Consider the following 21,170-nt stretch of genomic DNA (forward strand, 5'->3'; position numbering starts at 1 on the left):
CGTAAATGTAAAAATGTTCAACAATTTAAAAAGTGTAACTGATTTAATCCATAAAGATGTTGATGCTCAAGAATGGTTAGATTTGGTATATAGGCCTGTAAAACACTGTAACCCCTTAAATGCATTTTTAATGAATATATTACCTAAAATGTTTGATGAAATAGAAGACTGCAAATGTACACATATCATTGTTTTGTATGCTTATGTGACTGATGTCTGTTTTTATAACCTGGCAAGGTTTTTAAGAGATGACGATATATCAAAAGATGTACAAAATGTCGTGGATTACTTAGTAACTAATCATGAATGTTTGTGTAAAAACTTTATGTCTTCTAAAATGTCCTAATCTTCTTGATAAACTGTGAATAAAACATTTGAACTTTACACATGTCTCAGAGGTGTTATTATAAACTTTGAATAAAAACTTTTTGAACCTACATACTTGTCGCAGTTGTGTTATTTTGGTTAAAGATGACACATCAGTGTATGAAAAAAATATACTACGATCCCTCAAATCCTGGGGGTTTAGGGGGATTACAGACTCTTCAAAGGGCTCTGGGGTCTGAGGGGCCTAAAGTCTCTGAGAGGGTCTTAACAGACTTTTTATCAGAGCAAGACTCATATACGTTGCATAAGCCCTCTAAAATAAACTTGAAAAGAAACACTGTATTTGTATCTAATATCGATACACAGTGGCAAGCTGATTTAGTGGATATGTCTAGCTTGTCAAAAGAAAATGGAGGTTACAAGTACATGCTAACATGTATAGATATCTTATCCAAATATGCCTAGGTAATACCGTTGAAAAATAAGTCAGCTAAGATGGTGACAGAGGCATTCAAGAGGATCCTCAGCACGGGTAGGAAACCTAAAAAACTACAAACTGATAAAGGGACAGAATTTCTAAACAAAGCCTTTCAGCACATGCTAAAAAAACCATAATATTCTACACTTTACCACGGGGAATGAACTAAAAGCCTCTATTATTGAGAGATACAACAGGACTCTGAAAACAAAAATGTGGAAATATTTCACCGCTTTTAACACTCACAAGTATATGGATAAACTTCAAGAAATGGTACAGGCTTATAATAACTCCTTTCACCGTAGTATTCAAATGAAACCTCCAGAAGTTAATGAAGACAATTCATTTAAAGTGTTTAAAACTTTATACTCTAAGAAGAAAAGCTCTAAACATATAAAGTTTAAATTTGCCGTCGGTGACAACGTAAGAATTTCAAAGTTAAGAGCTCCCTTTATAAAGGCTATGAACAGACGTTTGCAGCAGAGACTTTTACTATAACAGAATGTATACCAAGATTTCCACTGGTGTATAAACTAGGTGATTATGATGGAGAGCCTATAATGGGCACTTTTTATGAACCAGAATTGCAGAAAATAAATGTCAAGACTGATAGGTTGTTTAGGATAGAGAAGATAGTTGCTGAGAAAAAGGAAAATGGCAAAAAGTCTTATCTCATAAAATGGGCCGGTTGGCCTGAAAAATTTAACAGTTGGGTCGCGGGGCATCAGGTGGTGGATCTAAAGAGTTAATAAGTCAGGGGTGTATTTAATTACACTTAAAACATTATTCAAGATGTCTCAAGACTCTTTTTATGTGACTCTGCCTAGTAACGCTTCACAGGATGTTTTCCCTAAAAACGCTATATCCAATTTTACTACCAAATTGGTTAAAACAATGAATCTACCGGGAAAATGGGAAGTTTGCTTAGCAGAGATTCAATATCCCCATACCTGGGATAATATAAACCTTAAGGACAGCACTTTTATTACTTATGATATAGAAAATGCGATAAAACGTGATTATACTATACCAAAAGGATATTATGAGACCCTTCAGGATGTAATAACGACCATGAACGATGTTCTGCTCGGAAAAGGACTAGATCAGAAAGGTGACAAGGCTCCCGATGAGCAATATAAAAATGATTTGAAATGAGTCTATAAACCTATAGAAAGACGAATTTATATAAAAAGTACTACTCCATATATGATTTTTGCCAAAGAACAACTCGGACAAATGTTGGGATTGCGTGAGACTATAAAGGGTGAAACTATTAGACTATTGGGCCCTATTGAGGCTAAACTGTATAGTGCTCATTTGAGGACCATCTACCCCGCCGATATCCGAGTGGGTTTTTATACCATGTATGTCTATACATATATCATTACACATCAAGCCGTTGGAGATAGTTACGTGCCTCTTCTAAGGTGTGCCCCTATTAAAGGCAAAAACAATGATATAATCACGGTAACTTACGACAGACCTCATTACGTACCCCTCAGCAAGACCACCTTCGACACGTTAACTATACAAATTAAGATGGATCAAAACAAGTTAGTGCCATTCCGTTTTGGGAAGGTTGTAGTGAAGTTGCATTTCCGACCTGTAAAACCTCTTTTTTACACCTAATTGAAAAGAAAAATGAGACCTCAGGGATATGTCAATCCTTATATTAATTATTACAAAAATCAAGTTGGTAATGGTTTGCCTGGATTTTCTGGAGCTCCTGTAATGTACGGAGCGGGTATAGGAGGTATTTTTCGAAGTCTTTTCAGAAAAGCTTTACCTTTACTTAGAAGGTGTTTTGAAATAGTTAAACCTCATTTTAAATCAGCAGCTAAAAATATTGTTAGTGACGTAGTGTCAAATGTCCTAACAAGTCATAACCCTCATAGCCACAACAAGAGCCAGTCAGGGGAGGGATTGATGGTGATGTCCAGAGGCTACAAGAGAAAAAGTAGCAAAGCCCCGGGATCTCACTATCATCATCACAAAAAGGCGAAACCCTCTACATTCAGGTCATTTATTAGCGGTAACCGTAGAAGGAGCAAATAACCAAAGACTCACAGAACAAAGAAACCCGTTTTTTGCGTTGCTATAATGATGTCGGACCCAGTCCGACAAAGGACCTGAGAGGAATAATTGCAATGTCGGACCCAGTCCGACAATGGACCGCAAAGGGTTAAGCTATACACCAGCTCCTTACAGAGATATTAACCTTGCTTAAACAGAGTGAAAAAGAGCTTCATACCCTGACTTTAATTACACCCCCCTCTGAGGAAATGGCCCAACCTGCTGCAGAATCTGAATCTAAGATAGTGACTGCGGTTATGAGTAGCGTTCCCTCCAGATCTAAGAAAAATACTAATTTTATTTTAAACGCAATGTCTCAGAATGCTTTGGTTACCTCATGGAATGATCAAGGGGAATTCATTCTTAGGGGCATGAACATTAGAGGGTCGCATATGGTTGATTTAATCAGGGCTGCTACCGGGACTGTCAACATCCCTGAACATAGGCTACCTGTAGGGTGGGTTGAATTCATCAAAGGTTTGGCAGTGATAAATATCCCCTATTCTATAGTACCTAATTCTCAAACACGACAATCACATCAAAAAACAGGTTTCTAGACGTTTGTTCTCCGGAAAAAGCCGAGAAAACCATTCAATTGCCGAGTGGTAGCAACAGGAGCCGAGACAAGTCGGAAAAAAAAAAAAAAATGGCGTATCTCATGAATAGTCATACATATGGCCCTGGTATCAGATAACGGGGCGGTCATAGTAAACAAGCTGGCTGAGTGCGTCAGCACACAGAGACTATCATGGACATTTGCAGAACTTTTTTCAGATGTTATAGTAATAAAATAATTACTTTGATCGCAATATTGAGGAGTTTGGTGAAAAAACGAGTGATCCGGAGATGATTGATCGGTATGTACGACTATTATTTTTATTATTATTTATTTCTTACATAGGTGAAAGCGATAGCGAACGAAAGGGTGGGGCGGGGTTGGGGATGCCTAGTGAGTGCTTTGTTGATATGCACGGCCATTTAAACCTGTTTGACTGTGGAAAAAAATACTTTTAAACAGTGCGTCTAAAATTAACTGCGCGTGTGAAAATAAATTGGACCTGACGCGCCTGACGCGCACTTAATAAATGGACTGCAAAGGGTTAACTTTCTCATGGTCACTGATGTCAGTTCTAAGTAGAATGCTTTTCATTTCAGAGTCAAGTCGGCTTTCAACGGTTTTTTTAATAGGCTTGGGGTGCTGTGGCTCAGGCTGCCGAAGTCTATCGAGTTGATGTTGGGGTATCAGAAACATTTTCTAGGAGTGAGTCATTTTTACAAATTAACTTTGAGGCGTTGAAGCGCCAATGAAACCACCACTCTGATTCACAGTTTTTTTCTTCTTTTTAATTGAATGGTTCTTATTACATAGGCTCTTTATAACACGCCGCTGCTTTTTGAGAGTGTTTAACTGACTCAAAGTTAAGGGGATGTGGCCCTTTAAGGCGTTTAAGGCAATTTCCACAATAGATTTGATAAAATCGTCTGAAGCGTCTCGTAAAACTGCTCTTCTCTGATGAGCAGAGCTATGAACTATGCTCTTTAAGAGATGGAGGTTACGTTTTATTCTAGCCGACATGCTGCGTTGTTGAAGAGATTTAAGTGCCAATTCGTTGTATGATGGCTGCCAACAGCTATAACACCATATGATATTCTCAGGGGTTTGGGAAAAGATCTGTTGAGAGTTTTCTAAAAGCTGCTTCACAAAATAACTTTTGCCTGAATTGGAGGGCCCAGATATTATAGCGGCAAAAGGTACGGTTAGTCTAATATCAAAACCATCTAAGGAAGAGATGTGTAATCAGACAGCAAGACTCGCTTATTGTAGACTATTTGAAAAGTTTTCTGGAGTGGTTTGTTTTCCAATTGAAATTCTTTTTTATTACGGTGAATCTGGGAGCCTCGAATCATGATATGCTCCGCGGGGGTGTTTCTATCACGATTCACAAAGTTTTGTACAAGGTCTTTTAATGAAGCGAGGTTAATTAATTAGGAATTCTCATAGTTTAGGGTAATACCCTTTACTTTGAGACATGTTTTTCCGCTGTTTGTGATGTATCCATACGTTTTAGGGCCCCCTGACACAAACTCTGTAATGTATTCCCCCGGCTTCAACTCGCTAGTTAAATCACCAAGATAATCGCCTAGTTCTGGACGCCAAGCCTGGGGCCTACTGACAAAGATCAGTATCATGATACAGACCTACTGTATCATGATACAGACATCGATCCTGCAGACGATCCATGATGTTATAGAGCTCTAGCTGGGCGTAAGCGGTTGTAAACGCCGCTATGAATACGTTTACATTACCTGGGGGAGTATAGGTATCAGAAGCGTAACGCCACTGAACCTGGGCCACCGTATCACTTACAAAACAAAAATGCGAAACCTGATATCTTTTTTAAAAGAGATAATGGAAAAACTGATCAGGATCCTTAACCAAGCTTGTAGAGAGTTGGTTAGTTCTCTGGGCAAATTTTCCCCAAAGACTGTTTAAACCTAATTTGGAGATTTGTCTTTTAGCAGGGTTAACATTAATGTTTTGAGGATCTAATTGAACCCCCTCTTTCTGAAAATATTCAGCAATATAACGCTCTTTACGCTCCTCATCGGTACAATGAGCAGGGAAACCTGAACTTTCCTGTTTCCCCTTGAGATGACTATTAATGTAACCTGTGAAGAGAGTGTCAGATTTCTGAGGAAAATGCCAAACTTCGTGTATTTTAGACACTTTGTAAACTTTCTCAAGAGCTTTGACTACCTCGACACTGCACCATGTCCCTGTCAAGGCTCTTTCTCCAGAGGTATGATTACATACCCCAGTCTGGTTTAGTGTTTCTGCGCATGAACGGCAGAGGGTAAACATTAATTTACCACAGATGCGGGCAGGCAGTACAGGGAAATAAAGACCCCTAGGAGGCAGAACAGTTAATTTGAACAAGCCAAAGTACTGCCTCAAGTCTTGAAAATTATGGTAAATTATGGTAGGGTGGTCTACAGGGTACACTTTTGTTTTGTTGACAAATGGGTACAAGCTAGTGAAATCAAAGTATTCCACCCTTTCATTTTCTTGGACCACATAATGTAATATAATGGCATTTGTACGACCCTGTGACAGGCTGGCTGCAGGGAGGAACTCAGACCAGAGAGAGAGAAACACACAGACAGACGGTGGTGATGAGAAGCTGAGTGCAAATGGTAGCACTCAGCATTTATTAACAAAGTAAAAGGTTTAAACAGAACACAAAACAGGACACGGCACTTACGCCAAAATAAATATATAAACAAAACGGACTAGACAGACAAACACGGTGAGCAGATATTTTATCTATTCTTTTTAACTTTAACTTTACCTCCGTCTCCAATCCCGTTCTCCACTCACCGAACACCCAACCCAGAGTGAATGAAAATGTGTCTATATATACTGTTGTGCTGGGATTCAATTACCAATTAATTATTCACTTGAATCCCAGCACGTGAATTCATTACGTGCAACCCCGTGCTCACATATTACATTTAACCAGCACGTGAAGTGATTTGTGCCCTCCTCGTGCCTAAATACAAATCTACATTTTTAAATACACGTGAAACACAGACCCGTTTATATCCCGTGTACCAATCTCTATACACCAACATTAACACACGCAACATACAACACATAACACACACATGCACACAGGGGCGGGGCACATTGCCACATATACCCCCCCTTGTGCGCAGCACACATGGCCTCAACGGCCACCTCCCCTCTTAAAAACCCAGCCGTCCAGGACAAAGTCTCGGGCTGGGAAGGGAGGCTTCAGTGGGCCCATGGCTGGCCATGCTGTCAGCACCCCTGCCGGTAGTGGCACAGCTGACAGCATGCTGGTCCACTCCTGCAGCGAAATTGCTGCGGGGGATGCTGGTCTCCTGACCTCTCCCCCTTTCTTCGTAGCCGGTAGCTCCCCTTGGTGGGGCTCCGACCACAGTATTTCCGGCAGCGAAGAAGCTGCAGTGGGAGCAGGTCTCCAGACCTCTCCCACGATCTCCGGCAGCGAAACTGCTGCAGTGGGAGCAGGTCTCCGGACCTCCCCCACGATCTCCGGCAGCGAAACTGCTGCAGTGGGAGCAGGTCTCCTGACCTCCCCCACGATCTCCGGCAGCGAAACTGCTGTGGTGGGAGCAGGTCTCCAGGCGATGCGGAGCGACTGGCAACCCCAGGCGATGCAGAGCGGCTGGCAACCCCAGGTGATGCAGAGCGGCTGGCAACCCCAGGCGATGCAGAGCGGCTGGCAACCCCAGGCGATGCAGAGCGGCTGGCAACCCCAGGCGATGCAGAGCGGCTGGCAACCCCAGGCGATGCGGAGCGACAGGCAGCCCCAGGCAAAGCGGAGCGACAGGCAGCCCCAGGCAATGCGGAGCAACAGGCAGCCCCAGGCGATGCCAGACAGGCATCCTTGGGCGAAGCGTGGCAAGCATCCTTGGGCGAAGCGAGGCCGGCATCCTTGGGCGAAGCGAGGCAGGGAGTCAGGACAAGCTGGGGTGCGGGTGTTGGCCCTCTTCTTGGCCTCTGCGGCTGGGCGGTTCTTCCCCATGCTTCCCTCAGCAGCCTATGCAAGGGCTGCTGAGGACCGCCAGCTTCACGTCCTTTTGCACCAGTCCTTTTGCAGGGGACTGGTGCTGCTCTGCCTCTCTTGCAGGGGACTGGTATGGCTCTGCCTTTCTTGCAGGGGACTGGTGCAGCTCTGCCTCGGAAGGGGAAACCAGCAGGCATTCTTCCTCTGCTGGTGGAGATGGGGACAGCAGGCATTTTCCCTCTTCTGGTGGAGATGGGGACAGCAGGCATTCTCCCTCTGCTGGTGGAGGTGGGACCAGCAGGCATTCTCCCTCTGCTGGCAGCTTGGGTCCTAGGGCTATGGAAGCCCAGACTTCCCTCTCTTTGGGCTGTGGACGCACCGACTCCTCCCTTTTGGGCTGTGGACGCACCGACTCCTCCCTTTTGGGCTGTGGACGCACCGACTCCTCCCTTTTGGGCTGTGGACGCACCGACTCCCCCCTCTTGGGCTGTGGACGTTCGGGCTCCCCCCACTCAGGCGTAGGACGTTCGGGCTCCTCCCACTCAGGCGTAGGACGTTCGGGCTCCTCCCGCTTGGGCTGTGGACGCTCAGGCTCCTCCCGCTTGGGCTGTGGACGCTCAGGCTCCTCCCGCTTGGGCTGTGGATGCTCAGGCTCCTCCCGCTTGGGCTGTGGACGCTCAGGCTCCTCCCGCTTGGGCTGTGGACACTCAGGCTCCTCCCACTTGGGCTGTGGAGGCAAAACCAGCAGGCATTCTTCCTCTGCTGGTGGAGACGGGGACAGCAGGCATTCTTCCTCTGCTGGTGGTGATGGGGACAGCAGGTACTCCACTGCTGCTCGACCTGCTTCCTGGGCTGCTGTTGTGGTTACAGCTGCCTCCAGGTAGCTGAGGACCAACTCCAAACCTTCCTCCAAGGTGTTTGGGGTATGTTCCCTCTCATATGCCTCCCATCGCTCCCTGTCCATCAACCACAGGATCCGGATGGCTACTGGCATAGACTGGGCCTCCAGCCCAGCATTTTCCAGGATCCAGTCCTGTAGCTTGATGTAGTCATCTGCCATTGCATCCCCACTTTTCTTTTTTGGTTGGTGGTTTTTTTTTTTATTCCTGTAGTACTCTAGTAGTCTCTGGCCTGAGTCTGGAGGCGCTGTCGTCCCGGTTCTGACACCACGTGTGACAGGCTGGCTGCAGGGAGGAACTCAGACCAGAGAGAGAGAAACACACAGACAGACGGTGGTGATGAGAAGCTGAGTGCAAATGGTAGCACTCAGCGTTTATTAACAAAGTAAAAGGTTTAAACAGAACACAAAACAGGACACGGCACTTACGCCAAAATAAATATATAAACAAAACGGACTAGACAGACAAACACGGTGAGCAGATATTTTATCTATTCTTTTTAACTTTAACTTTACCTCAGTCTCCAATCCCGTTCTCCACTCACCGAACACCCAACCCCGAGTGAATGAAAATGTGTCTAAATATACTGTTGTGCTGGGATTCAATTACCAATTAATTATTCACTTGAATCCCAGCACGTGAATTCATTACGTGCAACCCCGTGCTCACATATTACATTTAACCAGCACGTGAAGTGATTTGTGCCCTCCTCGTGCCTAAATACAAATCTACATTTTTAAATACACGTGAAACACAGACCCGTTTATATCCTGTGTACCAATCTCTATACACCAACATTAACACACGCAACATACAACACTTAACACACACATGCACACAGGGGCGGGGCACATTGCCACAGACCCCCAAACAGCCTCACAAGGATTGATACGTTCTGGAAAATCAGAGCGAACCAGAAAATCTTAAACTTTAGGCTGTTTTTTCAGGGTGTTCCATTCATGTTCTCAAATAACTCTGACTTCCAACCCGTAAACCTTTTGCAATGTTTCAATCTTTTCATCAAAGTGATGATACATCGTACCGCATGATACTTTGCTTAGGGGCAGCAGTGTGGAGTAGTGGTTAGGGCTCTGGACTCTTGACTGGAAGGTTGTGGGTTTAATCCCCAGTGGGGGACACTGCTGTTGTACCCTTGAGCAAGGTACTTTACCTAGATTGCTCCAATAAAAACCCAACTGTATAAATGGGTAATTGTATGTAAAAAAAAAAAAAAAGTGATATGTGAAATAATGTATAATGTTATATCTTGTAACAATTGTAAGTCGCCCTGGATAAGGGCGTCTGCTAAGAAATAAATAATAATAATAATAATAAGGGGTTTACATCTGCAGAATCATAGCACCTGGGACAACCATGAAAAAAGCACCCTGCAAATTCAAAAGCCGTACGTTTACCATTAATCACAGCATAACCGTCCAAGAAAAAGGGTCCTATTTTAAGCTCTCCATAGTTTAAAGCATGTTGAATGAAAACATTTTCAGTTTCAGATACATACATTAACCATTGTATCGAGGCATTTGAAAAGCTTTTTTGCTGGTCACTGTAATTGTCGGGAGGAATGATAGCTATTGTGTCTTTAGGCAGGAATTTACTTCTATACATAGCCATGCACAGTGAAGCAATGGTAGTACACTGGAAGGGGTCTATCAGCCTGTGACAGAGATCGAATGAGTCTTGGTGTTAGATCTCCCTCTCGACCTGTGAGGGCACGGTGCACAAGGAACAGAGTACCCTTAATGAAATGGCACGACAATTTATTCCGTAGGGTAGATGGAAGTCGGTCATTTAGGAAGGGGGCGGAGCCACGGCACCCAAGCTCATTGACCCGGACGATAAGCGGCGTGGCATCCGAGGACTGGAGGAGCGGATGCGCTCGTTAACCTCGGGGTCATGGGCGAGGGTATAAATAGGGGGCATGGCTTGAGTGATCTGTTCCTTTGTATATGGTTAAGCTAACTAACCGAGAAGGAGCCCGTATTGTAAAGAACTGTGAGTGTTTTCTTGTCTGTGTCTTAACACTGTGTGTCTTGTGTGTTATTTAGTCACTGAAGAATACTGAGCACAATCCGGAGCTGCAGCCGCAGGCCAGCGACAAACCCGGACTTCACCATTCACTCTTTGCACTACCAGAACTGTCTTTGTTTTCACCACTAGCATTAGAATCACGCACTGTGTTTTTGTGTTTTGTGTGGGTGACTGAACGGGACTTTGGGTTACGGGTCAAACCCGTGGATTACAAACAGAAGAGAGCCGTTGTATCACTTCCAACACTATTATTATTTGCAGGTTTGCCTTAAGGCTCTGGACATTTATTAAATTAAATAAACACCCTTGCACCTGTACCAACGTTGTCTGTGTGATTACTCTGCACTGCACTCACCTGCACGTCTTTACCACTTTGCCACACGTGGTTGTCAGAAGTGAGGGATGGATTACGCAACACTGTCGGCACTGCTGGAGCAGCTGGACAGCAGACGGGAGGTGGAGGAGAGACAGAGAGAGGAGAGGTACACCGCGCTGATCGAGAGGGTCGGGCTGGCAATACCTCCCACAGCGTCAGCAGAACACAGCTTCATAGCGCCCAAAGCCAGGACGCACAAAATGACGGCGGATGATGATCCAGAGGCATACCTGGTGGCATTTGAGCGGCTGGCTACCACCGCGTCATGGACCCGACAGTTCTGGGCAAGCCAGCTGGGACCCTGCCTGATTGGGGAAGCGCAGGCAGCATACCAGGCGATGGGGGATGACGACACCTCTCAATATGACCTGGTAAAACTGGCTATTCTCCGCCGTCTTAATATTATGGAGGAAACGCACCGAGTGAGGTTCAGGGAGTACAGGAGGTCCCCGAACGTACGCCCCAGGGTGGTCGCGCAGAAGCTCTGTGACCACATGATACACTGGCTCACCCCGGCGCTAAAAACAACTGCCCAGATGGGGGAGGCCATCGTTATTGAGCAGTTTTGTCATGTGGTCGGCGTCGAGACCCAAGCATGGATACAGCGCCACAACCCCGACACCCTGGAACAGGCAGTAAAACTCGCCGAGGACTTTGAGGACTCCCTGGTATCCGCCCAGACTGGGCTACTCACCCCGCCACTTCAACGGAGCGGCCGAGCCCCACCTCCTCTCTCTGCTCCACCAACCCCACCACCGGGACCGGTTCAACGACCTCCGAGAGCACCGACCCCAATGGGTGACCTTGCCTCCTCTTCATGGAGACCAAGGTTGGCCCCAGCAGGGGTAGAGGTGCTACCCCTGCCCCGTTGCCATACCAGCAGCGGGACAGACCATTTAACACAATACCCTCCTTTCCCCTACCTGTTTTAGGTGCCGCCAGCCGGGACATCAGGCTAGGTCATGCCCATCTGTGATGGAGTGTGACGTGGCCATCTGTAATCTGGCATCTGAAGCGGGTAAGCGAGAGAAAAATGGTCGGGAGGGGCCTTGTATTGTTAATGTGATTTTGGGAAATGTGAAAACCCATGCATTAGTGGACACAGGGTGTGGTCAGACCTTAATTAGAGCATCTCTCTTAGGCGGTATGGTGTGGCAGCCAGGTGGCGATCTCCTGTATCCATGGAGACACGGCAACATACCCCACAGTAAAAGCATATTTATCAGTCGGTCCGATTGAACGTCACCTGGTAGTTGGGGTGGCGGAAAGGCTACCACATCCCGTTATTCTGGGTCGGGACTGGCCCAACTATAAAGATTTGGTGAAATTAAGGGCAGTCCCGGCCATACACGCAAATGTGGCAGAAAAAGTAGAAGGGGAAATGATTGGTAATGTTTTTCCCTTTCAAGCGGAAATGTTCTCTCCTCTGTTCCAGCCGAAAAAAACAAACAAAGAGAGAAGGTTACGGAAATGGGAGGGAGCGTTAATGAGACAAGGCTGGGGGCTGGTGGGAGCCTGCTATAACGGTGAAAAACATCAGTCAAAGGGGGTCGGAACGCAGTGTGACCGAGAGGGCGAGGTTACTGGGCCATCAAGGGCAGATGTTACTCCCGCCCCGCTCAAGGTACCGGACATGTGGCACTCAAATGTGAACCTAGTGTGGGAGCAGAAAAATGACCCATCACTGGTGCACATTTGGGGACAGGTCCGGTCCATTGAAGGTAAGGATGTTGAAGGCGCTGGGGCACTAGTATTTACACACTTCATTATCAAAGGGCAATTACTATATAGGGTAAACCTGGCCACGGGCACAGGACATCCTGTAACACAATTATTGGTTCCCCCGTCTTGTCGACTGGAGGTCATGAGGCTGGCGCATGATATCCCTTTTGCGGGGCACCTCGGAGTTGACAAGACAAGGGAACGGATATTGGCTCGATTTTTTTGGCTAGGTCTTTATAAGGAAGTGTCGAAATATGTAGCCACATGCCCAGACTGCCAGCGAGTAGTGCCGGGTCGAGTGCGCCCCGCCCCTTTGGTCCCACTGCCGATTATTTCCACCCCCTTTGAACGCATCGCAGTGGACATAGTCGGCCCTTTGCTACCTTCTGACTCCGGGTATACGCATATCTTAGTGGTGGTAGATTACGCAACGCGATACCCGGAGGCAGTTCCATTGAGGTCCACTAGTGCTGCTGCGATAGCCAAAGAACTAGTGCAGATTATGGCAAGAGTAGGGATCCCTAAGGAGATATTGACTGATCATGGAACTAATTTCTTGTCAAATACGCTACAGCAGGTATATAAATTACTAAAAATACGTCCCATCAGAACGTTGGTTTATCATCCACAGACGGACGGATTGGTGGAACGTTTCAATCAGACTCTAAAGGCGATGCTGAGACGATTTGTGAATCAAGAGCAAAAACATTGGGCATCGCTTCTTCCTTACCTCCTTTTCGCAGTGAGAGAGGTGCCGCAGAGTTCGACAGGGTTCTCCCCCTTCGAGCTTTTGTACGGCCGACAGCCTCACGGCATTCTCGATCTGTTGAGAGAGGGGTGGGAAGAGCACAAAGGCTCGTCCAAAAATGTAGTGCAGCATGTGCTCCTACTTAGAGATCGCCTAGATTTGGTCGGTCGTTTGGCCCAAGACAATCTCAGATCGGCTCAGCATCGACAACAGCAGCATTACAATCAAAATGCATTAATCCGAACTTTTTGGCCTGGAGACAAGGTAATGCTGCTACTTCCCTCATCAGAATCCAAACTATGTGCTAAATGGCAAGGGCCATATGAGGTGATTCGGGCTATAGGAAAGGTGAATTACGAAATTAGACAGCCCGATCGCCGTAATAAAAAAGAAATGTATCAAATAAATTTATTAAAGCCCTGGCAGGCAAGAGAGGTTTTATTCATAGCTCCAGGCAATATAGAGGATGATTTAGGGCCCGAGCTAGAACCCTCTGGCACAAAGAACATTTCGATGGGGGAACAGTTACTTCCTGATCAGCAACGTGAACTACGCAGGTTAATTGAGGAATTTAGCGATGTTTTTTCTGACACGCCCGGTAGAACTAACCTTGCTGAATATGACATTATCTCTCCCCCAGGTGTCACAGTGCGAGAGAGACCTTATCGGATCCCGGAAAGTCGACGGAGTGGCGTTCGCAAAGAGGTATGGGACATGCTCGAACTTGGGGTGATTGAGCCTTCCAGGAGCGAGTGGTGCAGTCCAATTGTGATAGTGGCCAAAAAGGACGGCACCAACCGCTTCTGCGTTGATTTCTGCAAGGTAAACGCTATTGCCAAGTTTGATGCGTATCCCATGCCTCGGGTCGACGAACTCCTAGATAGACTGGGGACGGCGAGGTTCATCTCCACACAGTGGTTAATCCCTTAGTTGACCTCACCAGAAAGAGCGCACCAAATTCAATTAAATGGTCAGAAGAATGTCAGGGGGCGTTTGATATTGTTAAGCAGAGACTTTGCCAGGCCCCTGCTCTCATTACTCCAGACTTCACTAAGAGATTCATCCTCCACACTGATGCTTCGGATGTCGGTTTGGGTGCAGTCCTGTCCCAAATGGTATGCGGAGTAGAACATCCTGTTCTGTACATAAGTAAAAAAATGCTCCCTAGGGAGCGCAACTACTCCGTAGTCGAAAAAGAGTGTTTGGCCATTAAATGGGCTACTCACTCTTTGAGATACTACCTGCTGGGACACATTTGATCTCGTCACTGACCACGCCCCACTCATGTGGTTAAGCACAATGAAGGACAGCAATGCCCGGATAACTCGGTGGTATCTGGCATTACAGCCCTTCATGTACCATATGGTACACCGTGCAGGGAAAGACCACCAAAATGCGGATTATTTTTCCCGGGAGGGGGGAGTAATGGGAAAGGTAGATTCAGCCGAGTGTTCCTTTGGCTCCACTCTGAGCGGTGGGATATGTGACAGAGATCGAATGAGTCTTGGTGTTAGATCTCCCTCTCGACCTGTGAGGGCACGGTGCACGAGGAACAGAGTACCCTTAATTAAATGGCATGACAATTTATTATTATTATTATTATTATTATTATTATTATTATTTATTTCTTAGCAGACGCCCTTATCCAGGGCGACTTACAATTGTTACATGATATCACATTATACATTATTTCACATTATACAGATATCACATTATTTTACATACAATTACCCATTTATACAATTGGGTTTTTACTGGAGCAATCTAGGTAAAGTACCTTGCTCAAGGGTACAACAGCAGTGTCCCCCACTGGGGATTGAACCCACAACCCTCCGGTCCAGAGTCCAGAGCCCTAACCACTACTCCACACTGCTGCCCCCACGTAGGGTAGATGGAAGTCGGTCATTTAGGAAGGGGGAGGAGCCACGGCACCCAAGCTCATTGACCCGGACGGTAAGCGGCGTGGCATCCGAGGACTGGAGGAGCGGATGCGCTCGTTAACCTCGGGGTCATGGGCGAGGGTATAAATAGGGGGCATGGCTTGAGTGATCTGTTCCTTTGTATATGGTTAAGCTAACTAACCGAGAAGGAGCCCGTATTGTAAAGAACTGTGAGTGTTTTCTTGTCTGTGTCTTAACACTGGTGTCTTGTGTGTTATTTAGTCACTGAAGAATACTGAGCACAATCCGGAGCTGCAGCCGCAGGCCAGCGACAAACCCGGACTTCACCATTCACTCTTTGCACTACCAGAACTGTCTTTGTTTTCACCACTAGCACTAGAATCACGCACTGTGTTTTTGTGTTTTGTGTGGGTGACTGAACGGGACTTTGGGTTACGGGTCAAACCCGTGGATTACAAACAGAAGTGATACATGCCGCTGTATCACTTCCAACACTATTATTATTTGCAGGTTTGCCTTAAGGCTCTGGACATTTATTAAATTAAATAAACACCCTTGCACCTGTACCAACGTTGTCCGAGTGATTACTCTGCACTGCACTCACCTGCACGTCTTTACCACTTTGCCACACTGCCCTATAGCATAAACATTGGTACAGAATTTGATACAGGCCTCTTTCAAAATTTCAACATCATTTTTGCAGTAGAACGCCATTTCTTCTCTGAAATTAAAAACACCATTCTTAATCGAATCATACCATTTGTAAAAGTCATCACGTTCTTTAGACATAATTTGCTGAACACCGTAGTAACGTGGTTCAGGATAGGGGCCTACGTAGTTCTGGTTTTCAACAGTATTGAAAAAATTAGGAAAATATCCTTTTCTGGCTTCAAACCCCATAGCGGCAGGCATTGCACTTAACTATATGGGCATAAAGTTACAGACGTGCTCAAATTTGTTGGTACCCTTACAGCTCATTGAAATAATGCTTCATTCCTCCTGAAAAGTGATGAAATTAAAAGCTATTTTATCATGTATACTTGCATGCTTTTGGTATGTCATAGAATAAAGCAAAGAAGCTGTGAAAAAGAGATGAATTATTGCTTATTCTACAAAGATATTCTAAAATGGCCTGGGCACATTTGTTGGTACCCCTTAGAAAAGATAATAAATAATTGGATTATAGTGATATTTCAAACTAATTAGTTTCTTTAATTAGTATCACACATGTCTCCAATCTTGTAATCAGTCATTCAGCCTATTTAAATGGAGAAAAGTAGTCACTGTGCTGTTTGGTATCATTGTGTGCACCACACTGAACATGGACCAGAGAAAGCAAAGGAGAGAGTTGTCTGAGGAGATCAGAAAGAAAATAATAGACAAGCATGGTAAAGGTAAAGGCTACAAGACCATCTCTAAGCAGCTTGATGTTCCTGTGACAACAGTTGCAAATATTATTAAGAAGTTTAAGGTCCATAAAACTGTAGCCAACCTCCCTGGGCGCGGCCGCAAGAGGAAAATCAACCCCAGATTGAACAGAAGGATAGTGCAAATGGTAGAAAAAGAACCAAGGATAACTGCCAAAGAGATACAAGCTGAACTCCAAGGTGAAGGTACGTCAGTTTCTGATCGCACCATCCGTCGCTTTTTGAGCGAAAGTGGGCTCCATGGAAGAAGACCCAGGAGGACTCCACTTTTGAAAGAAAAACATAAAAAAGCCAGACTGGAATTTGCTAAAATGCATATTGACAAGCCACAATCCTTCTGGGAGAATGTCCTTTGGACAGATGAGTCAAAACTGGAGCTTTTTGGCAAGTCACATCAGCTCTATGTTCACAGACGAAAAAATGAAGCTTTCAAAGAAAAGAACACCATACCTACAGTGAAACATGGAGGAGGCTCGGTTATGTTTTGGGGCTGCTTTGCTGCGCCTGGCACAGGGTGTCTTGAATCTGTGCAGGGCACAATGAAATCTCAAGACTATCAAGGCATTCTGGAGCGAAACGTACTGCCCAGTGTCAGAAAGCTCTGTCTCAGTTGCAGGTCATGGGTCCTCCAACAGGATAATGACCCAAAACACACAGCTAAAAGCACCCAAGAATGGATAAGAACAAAACATTGGACTATTCTGAAGTGGCCTTCTATGAGTCCTGATCTGAATCCTATCGAACATCTATGGAAAGAGCTGAAACTTGCTGGAGAAGGCACCCATCAAACCTGAGACAGCTGGAGCAATTTGCTCAGGAAGAGTGGGCCAAACTACCTGTTAACAGGTGCAGAAGTCTTATTGAGAGCTACAGAAAACGTTTGATTGCAGCGATTGCCTCTAAAGGTTGTGCAACAAAATATTAGGTTAGCGGTCCCATCATTTTTGTCCATGCCATTTTCATTTGTTTTATTATTTACAATATTATGTTGAATAAAAAATCAAAAGCAAAGTCTGATTTCTATTAAATATGGAATGAACAATGGTGGATGCCAATTACTTTTGTCAGTTTCAAGTTATTTCAGAGAAAATTGTGCATTTTTCGTTTTTTGTGGAGGGGTACCAACAAATTTGAGCACGTCTGTAAAGGAATCAATGTAACGCATCTTAAAAGCCTCGTCTGTAAAACACATTAACTTGCTACCCTGAGCTATGATATGAGGGTTAACACCGTTGGTCACTAAATAATTCATCAGTAAATAACTGTCATACGATTTCGCGTTGTGAGTCGAGAAATAAAACAGGCGTAACAGGGTCTGCGATACCTTTCAAAAAACTTTTTCACACAGTCCTCACCCTCTCAAAACCATGATTCACCACCCAGGTGGATGCAACACAAATAATTTGGAATGTGCACGCCATCTTCCTGCTGACATTCAAAATCATAAAACACATATTTGTCTGTGTGTTCATAAGGTTTAAGCACTTGAATGAAGCATTTGTGATCAGTGTGAGGTAACAACACAGCCTTACATATCTTACAGTAGGGACTTAGACATTTATGAAGCGACGATTTATCAGGATTGCATTTATAGAGAGAATAGCATCTTGTACAAAGTTTTAAAATGTCACACATAGAAACCTGTTTTTCACTGTTGGCTTTATCTCGGAGAATCTTATGCTCATCATAACAGAGCTGTGATTGACAATAACGATTGCAATCGTTACATTTTACCTTTACAGAGGACTTACTGTTACAGGCTGGTGAAAAACACACATTCAGTGTCCCTCACAACGATGTCCAGATCGGTTACTGTAGGCTGTGTAACAGTAATTACACAGATAGGCTGCACCCAGAAAACCTTTCAAGTTAACAATGCCGCAGAAATGATTCTCATGAAGAAACAGAAATACAGTTTTGTTTTTTGGTCGAGTATCTGTTTGGTGTTTCAGGAACACGTCATTTTGAGGACATCTGTACCACACCACAATTCTAACATCTGGGGCCTGTTCAAATTTATCTATGTCAGCAAACAAAACCCTCTGATGTTCACTTAACCCCACACTCTGTTGAAGTTTTAAAGCCTCAGCCATACACGTATCATAGGCCCCCCTGAATTCTGGAAATAACAAGCTCAGAACGCTGTAAGCAAAACATAATTGATTGTCTCTGTTGTAACATATAATCAGATGCTTGGCTTTTTTTCTAATAAGCTCACTTTTCATTAAGGTCTGCAAACCTCTCCTTAAACCCTCCTCCTTCAGGACACCTTATAACCTGGACAATCAACATTAAAGAGTCATCAGCCAAAATTTCACTATGACTTTGAAGGAGAGCTTCAATCTGACTGAGAAAATCGTCTAGACTTAAATTGTCTCCAGTCATATTTACATATACTGGTATATCTAAGGATCCTGCTCGTAATTCAAGTTGCACAATGTCTGTGGGTCTTAACGTTATAGAAACCTCACTCAACATATTCTCTAACGTTTCATGCAACACAGTAAAAACTTCAGCGTAGGAATCCAAATCATACAGATGTGTAAAGTTAAGAGGGTGCTTCAATTCGATATTGTTAAACATAGGTCTATGTCGAAGCTGTACACCTTCCCCACCAATTCTATCCCTATCGTTTGTTCTAGGGGGGCCTGTAAACCAGAAGGACCTGCCACTTGATCATCATGTACTACACATGCCCCCGGGACTTTTATGCTAAAAGAGTCATCTTGGCAAGACCCCATGTTTAAGCCTTCCCCTATTTGGCTTTCCATATCATCGACACTCTCTGTAGTAACATGATTTTCTCTAGACATTTCTTGCAAAAGCTTATCCAAAGAGTCAAAATTGATCTGAGTCAATTTAGCATCATTAATAAACCCTGGGCACTGGGAGTTATTGTTGTCTATATTAGTGGTGTTGTCATTTATCGGGGGACTATCTGTAGAAATTTCATCAATCAGAGCCCTGATTGACGGTAAATTATACGCGTTATAATTTAAATAATTTAATAGTTTGTCTAGATAGTCGAAATTCTCAAAACCTCCTAAATCTTGGTCTGACATCTAGGGTTGGAGACTTACTATGTGTATGGGAGCTTGTTGAGGGATTTGTATTTAAGGTACTTTTGGGGATGACTACAGAATTAACAACAGAATTTGACACGGTTTGACTCGGATCAATTGAAACCTTTTTATTTTTTTGAACACCATTCACAGCATCATCATTGTCGGAATCATCATCAACAGTAATTTCCAAATGTTTCCTCTTACAAGTTTTTTTTCAAAAAACCCTGGTCCTGGTATCAGATAACGGGGCGGTCATAGTAAAAAAGCTGTCTGAGTGCGTCAGCGCACAGAGACTATCATGGACATTTGCAGAGCTTTTTTCAGATGTTATAGTAATAAAATAATGACTTTGATCGCATTATTGAGGAGTTTGGTGATAAAACGAGTGATCCGGAGATGATTGATCGGTATGTACGACTATTATTTTTATTATTATTTATTTCTTACATAGGTGAAAGCGATAGCGAACGAAAGGTTGAGGCGGGGCTGGACATGCCTAATGAGTGCTTTGTTGATATGCAGGGCCATTTAAACCCGTTTGACTGTGGAAAAAATACTTTTAAGCAGCGCGTCTAAAATTAACTGCACGTGTGAAAATTAATTAGACCTGACGTGCCTGACGCACACTTAATAAATGGACTGCAAAGGGTTAAGGTATGTATTTATATTCGCGTTTATATCTCTGAGTTATAGACCCGTCACAGATAAAAACGCTAGGGTATTCATTCACAAACTAAAAACATCATTTTTCAATAGGCTTAACGACATACAGACCCATACAAACGCTTACGCTCTGAGTTAAAACGCATTACAAACATTTTTACGTAATATCTATTAACATTATACAGACAATTTTCAAAACGCGACATTTTATAATATATACATTTTTAATTAACATCTTTTTTCGCACAGAGTTAAGACAGTATTTAAGCATTAAACATAGGTACGTACCTTGTAAAAGATCATTGTTATTATTTATTTCACAGTCCATTTATAGCGAAAGGGTGTTTGCTTGATTCGGTCTTGATGACTTCTGACTTGCTTACATGTTCTAAGAATCGTGTTTATATCATCTATAAAGCCGTGACCACCGTGGGGACTGGGTCAAGAAAACGTAACATCATCACGACTCCAGGATCAAAGATTTTCAAAGGTAACTTCGTGTATAATTCCATGGTCAAAGCGGTCGTGACCACCTGGGGGGCCGGGTCAAGAAAACGTAACATCATCACGACTCCAGGATCAAAGATTTTCAAAGGTAACTTCGTGTATAATTCCATGGTCAAAGCGGTCGTGACCACCGGGGGGGGCCGGGTCAGGAAAACGTAACATCATCACGACTCCAGGATCAAAGATTTTCAACATCAGCAGACATGCTTTTAACACTCAATTGCCCCACTCTGTTCATTACGTGTAAAATCAAATAAAAAATATTCTCACTCGTGTTGTGAACGTTTATGCATTCTGGTTTTATTAGTTTTTACCCTATATCCACATCTGTTTTATTTAAAGGCCCTTATACACACACACACACCCCTCACGTGCCCATATAAAT

The sequence above is a fragment of the Acipenser ruthenus genome, chromosome 40, assembly GCF_902713425.1.
Source record: "Acipenser ruthenus chromosome 40, fAciRut3.2 maternal haplotype, whole genome shotgun sequence".
Lineage (NCBI taxonomy): Eukaryota > Metazoa > Chordata > Actinopteri > Acipenseriformes > Acipenseridae > Acipenser > Acipenser ruthenus.